Below are 6,052 nucleotides of genomic sequence, written 5' to 3' on the forward strand. Positions count from 1 at the left end.
AGCCCCTCTTCTCATGCTAGGCATATTATAATGATTTAAGACACACATGGTGAGATCGGAGGCTTAGAAGTATGAAATTTGGCTTTTAAAACTCAAACATCAACTTTGGGATGAAAACAGGGCCACGCGTACACGCACTCCACGCGCACGCGTGGATGGCCTTAAAATTCATCGACGCGCAAGCGTCATACGCGCGGATCGAAAATTAGTCAAACGATGCACACGCGTCAGCCACGCGTACGCGTGGGTGCTCTTGCGCCCCAGGCACAAAACTGGCACAACTTTGGCACAACTCTCGGGAAAATGGCTGGACATTTGGTGCAGCGCATCGACGCGCCCGCACACACCATGCGCACGCGTGGATGGTGCTTTCTTGAAGAACGGCGCGTACGCGCCAGGTGCGCCTACGCGCCTGGGGTCATTCTGCTAAAAATTTTCTAAGTAAAAAACTGCAGAATTCATAGATTCAACCCCCAATCTTCCGACGGTCATAACTCTCTCATTTTAAATCATTTTTCACCCGTTCTTCGAACGGCATGGACATCCGGATCCAACTTCATTTCTAAATAGATTTGGCACAAATCAGAGATCTGTAGTCCAAGTTATGTCCCGTCAAAGTATGCCCAAAAACCATGTTTTCATACAAAATCACAAAGTGCCATTTTCAAAACAAGCCACTTTCAACTCTTTTCAAAATCAATCAAAACATGCCAATTTCAACCCTTTTCTTTGAAATCATTCAAAATGTACCAAAATCAACAACAAGCCATCCTCAACTCACACATTGACACTTTACCAAAATTTCCAAAATCACCATCTAACCATTTTAACACTTCTCAATCAAATGGCTAAAGGACAAATACAATATCATGTCATACATCTTTCCTCATCCCAATTTCTAATAATACCATTTCCAATCAACCATCATTATACATAATCAACATCATACTCACCATCAACATGGTATCAACCATCAATTCAACCTCAATCATCCATCAAGCATATATCACAACATGCATTTCTCATATATCACACAATCAAGGCATCAATATTCATAATCACATATATGAACACATCATATATCTCAACCATTCAACAACACCAACAATTCAATGCCTATCTTAGGGCCTCTAGCCTAAGTATTTCCTACCACATTACATATTAGATACGGGAAACCGAAACCATACCTTAGCCGATTTCCCAAGCTCAACCGGAGCACTTCCAAACCACTTGTCCACAAGCTCTCAAGGTCTCAACACCTCCAAGAACAGATTTTATCACACAAAGCCCTCTCCCAAGCTTTCCAAAATCACCAATCAAGCTCCAATATTCACATATACACAACCTAAGCCACAATCATCATACCAAAACACAAGAGCTCAATACCCACAACCACAAGTTCAATATATTACACTAGGGTTGAGAATCTTACCACACCCAAGGTCCAAGGAGACAAGATTAACCTTCTCCTTCAAGAGAGTTGGGCCCTATAACATCAAAGAACCCACAATCTCAACATTTTTGCTCATGAAACACGAAATCAAGGCTGGAATTTCGAAGTGCAAAACGTGGCTTACCTCAAGATTGATTGTATGGGTTTTGTAGAGCTCTCCACGGTGAATGCGTGGCCATAAACGGAGCGGCAATTGGAGCTCTAGATCAAAAGTTATGGTGGTTTGAAGATCAAGTGAGAGATAGAACTTGAGTGTTCTTCTCCTCCCTCACTCCATTTCAGCGTGTGTGTGTGTGTTTAATGAGGAGAGAGAATGCTGAAAACTAGGGTTTTGGTTTAGTTATGTTGGGCCAAGGGCCCACTTTGGGTCCGGTCGGACCGGTTTGGCCCGTTCGGTCCAATCTTGGTCCGATTTCTATAGAATTGGTACTGAAATCCTCGTCTCAATCTCCTCTATCATATTAAGCCATAAAAATAACATTTTTGGCTTTCTAGAATAAATTCTCATTTATGGGTTAATTAGCCGTTAATTAACCGGGTTTTACATTTCTCATGTGCATTCTCAATTTGTTAGTGTCTCTAATATAAAAATTTCTAAGTTTGGTGTCCTGCATGCATTGTTTATTTGATCTTAGTTTTCCATGATTAGTTTCATTTTGTTGTTTCTCATCATTAAAATTTCAAAAAAAATTTCAAAATTATGTCTTTTCAAGTCAATAATACAAAGAATTGAAGATTCAGAACATACAGCAGAGGAATTGCAAAGAAAAAGCCGGGCATTCAAAACGCCCAGTGAGGAAGGAATTCTGGCGTTTAAACGCCAGCCAGGGTACTTGGCTGGGTGTTAAACGCCCAAAAGGGTAGTAATTTGGGCGTTAAACGCCAGAATGGATACCATTTTGGGCGTTTAACGCCAGGAAAACACAAGGGAGATAAGTTAGTTTTTAATTCAAATCTTTTTCAAATTTTCATAATTTTTCAAAATCAAATCTTTTTCAAATCATATATTTTTAAAAATCAAATCTTTTTCAATTTTCTTTTTAATATTTTTGAAAATTCCAAATTTATTTTCAAAATCTTTTTCTTATTCTTCAAAATTAATGCTAATATTTAATGTGATTGATTCAAAACTCTCAAGTTGTTACTTGCCTAGTAAAAAAGGTTCAATCTTTAAATTTTAAAATCATATCTTTTGGTTTCTTGTTAGTCAAGTAATCAACTTTAATTTTCAAAATCAAATCTTTTTAAATTGTTTTCAATCATATTTTCTCAATCATATCTTCTCAACCACATCTTTTTCAAAATAGTTTTCAATCATATCTTTTTGATTACTGATTTCAAAATCTTTTTCAAAATCACTTAACCACTTTCTCACTTTTGATTTTCGAAAAACCATCAACCACTTTTTCAAACTTCTTTTTAATTATTTTAAAATTCTAGTTTTATTTAAAAATTTATTTTCGAAAATTCTTCTCCCTCATCACCTTTTTCTATTTAAGGACTAACACTCCTCCTCTTTTAGCAATTCGGACTCACTCCCTCTCTATAAGTTCGAATTCTTATCTACCTACCTCCTCCCTCTATTCTTATTTTCCTCTGACACCTCAAGGAATCTCTATACTGTGACATAGAGGATTCCGTACCTTCTTGTTCTCTTCTCTTTCATATTAGCAGGAACAAAGACAAAGGCATTCTTGCTAAAGCTAATTCTGAACCTGAAAAGACCTTGAAGAGAAAGCTAAGAAAAGCTAAAGCAGAAGTCTCTGGAGAGGACCTAATAGAAATTTTAGAAAAAAGAAGAAGACATGGCAGCCGAAAATAACAACAATACCAACAATGCAAGGAAGATGCTTGGTGACTTTATTGTACCTTCTCCTGACTTCTGTGGAAGGAGCATCTCAATTCCTGCAATTGGAGCAAACAACTTTGAGCTTAAGCCTCAATTGATTTCTCTAATGCAGCAGAATTGCAAGTATCATGGACTTCCATTGGAAGATTCTCATCAGTTTTTAGCTGAATTCTTGCAAATCTGTGACACTGTCAAGACCCATGGGGTTGACCCTGAGGTCTACAGACTTATGCTCTTCCCTTTTGCTGTAAGAGACAGAGCTAGGACATGGTTGGACTCCCAACCAAAAGAAAGCCTGAACTCTTGGGAAAAGCTGGTCAATGCTTTCTTGGCAAAGTTCTTTCCACCTCAAAAATTGAGTAAGCTTAGAGTGGAAGTCCAAACCTTCAGACAGAAGAAAGGTGAATTCCTCTATGAAGCTTGGGAAAGATACAAGCAATTGATCAGAAGGTGTCCTTCTGGCATGCTTTCAGAATGAAGCATCATATGCATATTCTATGATGGTCTGTCTGAACTGTCCAAGATGTCATTGGACAACTCGGCTGGTGGATCTCTTCATCTGAAGAAGACGCCTGAAGAAGCCCAGAAACTCATTGAAATGGTTGCAAATAACCAATTCATGTACACTTCTGAAAGGAATCCTGTGAATAATGGGACACCTCAGGAGAAGGGAGTTATTGAGATTGATACACTGAATGCCATATTGGCTCAGAATAAAATATTGACTCAACAAGTCAATATGATTTCTCAGAGTCTGTCTGGAATGCAAGCTGCATCAGGCAGTACTATGGAAGCTTTCTCTGAAGAAGAAGCTTATGATCCTGAGAATCCTGCAATGGAAGAGGTGAATTACATGGGAGAACCCAATGGAAACACCTATAATCCTTCATGAAGAAATCATCTAAATCTCTCATGGAAGGATCAACAGAAGCCTCAACAAGGCTTCAACAACAATAATGGTGGAAGAAATAGGTTTAGTAATAGCAAGCCTTTTCCATCATCTTCTCAGCAACAGACAGAGAATTCTGAACAGAGTCTCTCTAGCTTAGCCACCATAGTCTCTGATCTATCTAAAACCATACTAAGTTTCATGACTGAAACAAGGTCCTCCATTGGAAATTTGGAGGCACAAGTGGGTCAGCTGAGTAAGAAAGTTACTGAACTCCCTCCTAGTACTCTCCCAAGCAATACAGAAGAGAATCCCAAGAGAGAGTGCAAGGCCATAAACACGTCCCACATGGCCGAATGCATAGAGGAGGGAAAGGCAGTGATTTCCACTGAGGAAGACCTCAATGGACATCCACTAGCCTCTAAGGAGTTCCCTAATGAGGAACCAAAGGAATCTGAGGCTCATATAGAGACCATAAAGATTCTACTAAACCTACTTTTGCCATTCATGAGCTCTGATGAGTATTCTTCCTCTGAAGAGGATGAAGATATTGTTGAAGAGCAAGTTACTAAGTACCTTGGAGCAATCATGAAGCTGAATGCCAAGTTATTTGGTAATGAGACTTGGGAGGATGAACCTCCATTTCTTATCAATGAACTGAGTACCTTGGTTAGGCAGAAATTACCTCAGAAGAAACCAGACCCCGGAAAATTCTTAATTCCTTGTACCATAGGCACCGTGATCTTTGAGAAGGCTCTGTGTAACCTAGGGTCAAGTATAAACCTCATGCCCCTCTCTGTAATAGAGAAACTAGGGATCCTTGAGGTGCAAGCTGCAAGAATCTCACTAGAGATGGCAGACAATTCAAAGAAATAGGCTTATAGACTTGTAGAGGATGTCTTGGTAAAGGTTGAAGGCCTTTACATCGCTGCTGACTTCATAATCCTGGACACTGGGAAGAGTATGGATGAATCCGTCATCCTTGGCAGACCCTTCCTAGCCACAGCAAAAGCTGTGATTGATGTTGACAGAGGAGAGCTGGTCATTCAAGTGAATGAGGCCTGCCTTGTGTTTAAGGCTCAAGGATCTCCTTATGCACACATGGAGAAGAAGCATGACAAGCTTCTCTCAATACAGAGTCAAACAGAGCACCCACGTTCAAACTCTAAGTTTGGTGTTGGGAGGCCATCATCATGCTCTGAGTATCTATGAGGCTCCATGAGAGCCCACTGTCAAGCTATTGACATTAAAGAAGTGCTTATTGGGAGGCAACCCAATTCTTATTTATCTATGTTAAATTTTTATTTTCTATTGTTATTTTATGTTTTCTTTAGGTTGATGATCATGTGAAGTCACAAAAATAACTAAAAAAGCAAAAACAGAATGAAAAACAGTATTAAAAATAGCACACCCTGGAGGACGATCTTACTGGCGTTTAAACGCCGGTAAGGGTAGCAGAATGGGCGTTAAACGCCCAGTCTGGCACCATTCTGGGCGTTTAACGCCAGAAAAGGGCACCAGACTGGCGTTTAATACCAGAAAGGGGGCACAAAGCTGGCGTTTAACGCCAGAAAAGGGCACCAGACTGGCGTTTAACGCCAGAAAGGGGCACAAAGCTGGCGTTCAACGCCAGAAAAGGGAGATAAGCTAGTGTTAAAAGCCAGAAATGGGCAACAACCTGGCGCTTAACGCCATGAGTGGCACGCCAAGGGGTGTTTACACGCCAAAATGGTGCAGGGATGAGAAGTCCTTGACACCTCAGGATCTGTGGACTCCACAGGATCCCCACATACTTCAACTCTCTCTCTCTCTTCTTCACACCTTTCCATGAACACCTTTCCCCAAATACCCCTCACCAATC

General features: G+C 40.1%; 1 non-coding gene across 1 annotated transcript; it reads right to left on the bottom strand.

The window, feature by feature from the left end:
* Nucleotides 1-3,663: 3,663 nt before the first annotated feature.
* LOC112767765 (small nucleolar RNA R71) lies at nucleotides 3,664-3,767 on the bottom strand. Its single transcript, XR_003185205.1, has one exon. It is a non-coding gene; the product is annotated as a small nucleolar RNA R71 (small nucleolar RNA).
* Between the last annotated feature and the right edge of the window lie 2,285 nt (nucleotides 3,768-6,052).

Source organism: Arachis hypogaea, chromosome 17 (genome assembly GCF_003086295.3).
Source record: "Arachis hypogaea cultivar Tifrunner chromosome 17, arahy.Tifrunner.gnm2.J5K5, whole genome shotgun sequence".
In the NCBI taxonomy this organism is placed as follows: Eukaryota; Viridiplantae; Streptophyta; class Magnoliopsida; order Fabales; family Fabaceae; genus Arachis; species Arachis hypogaea.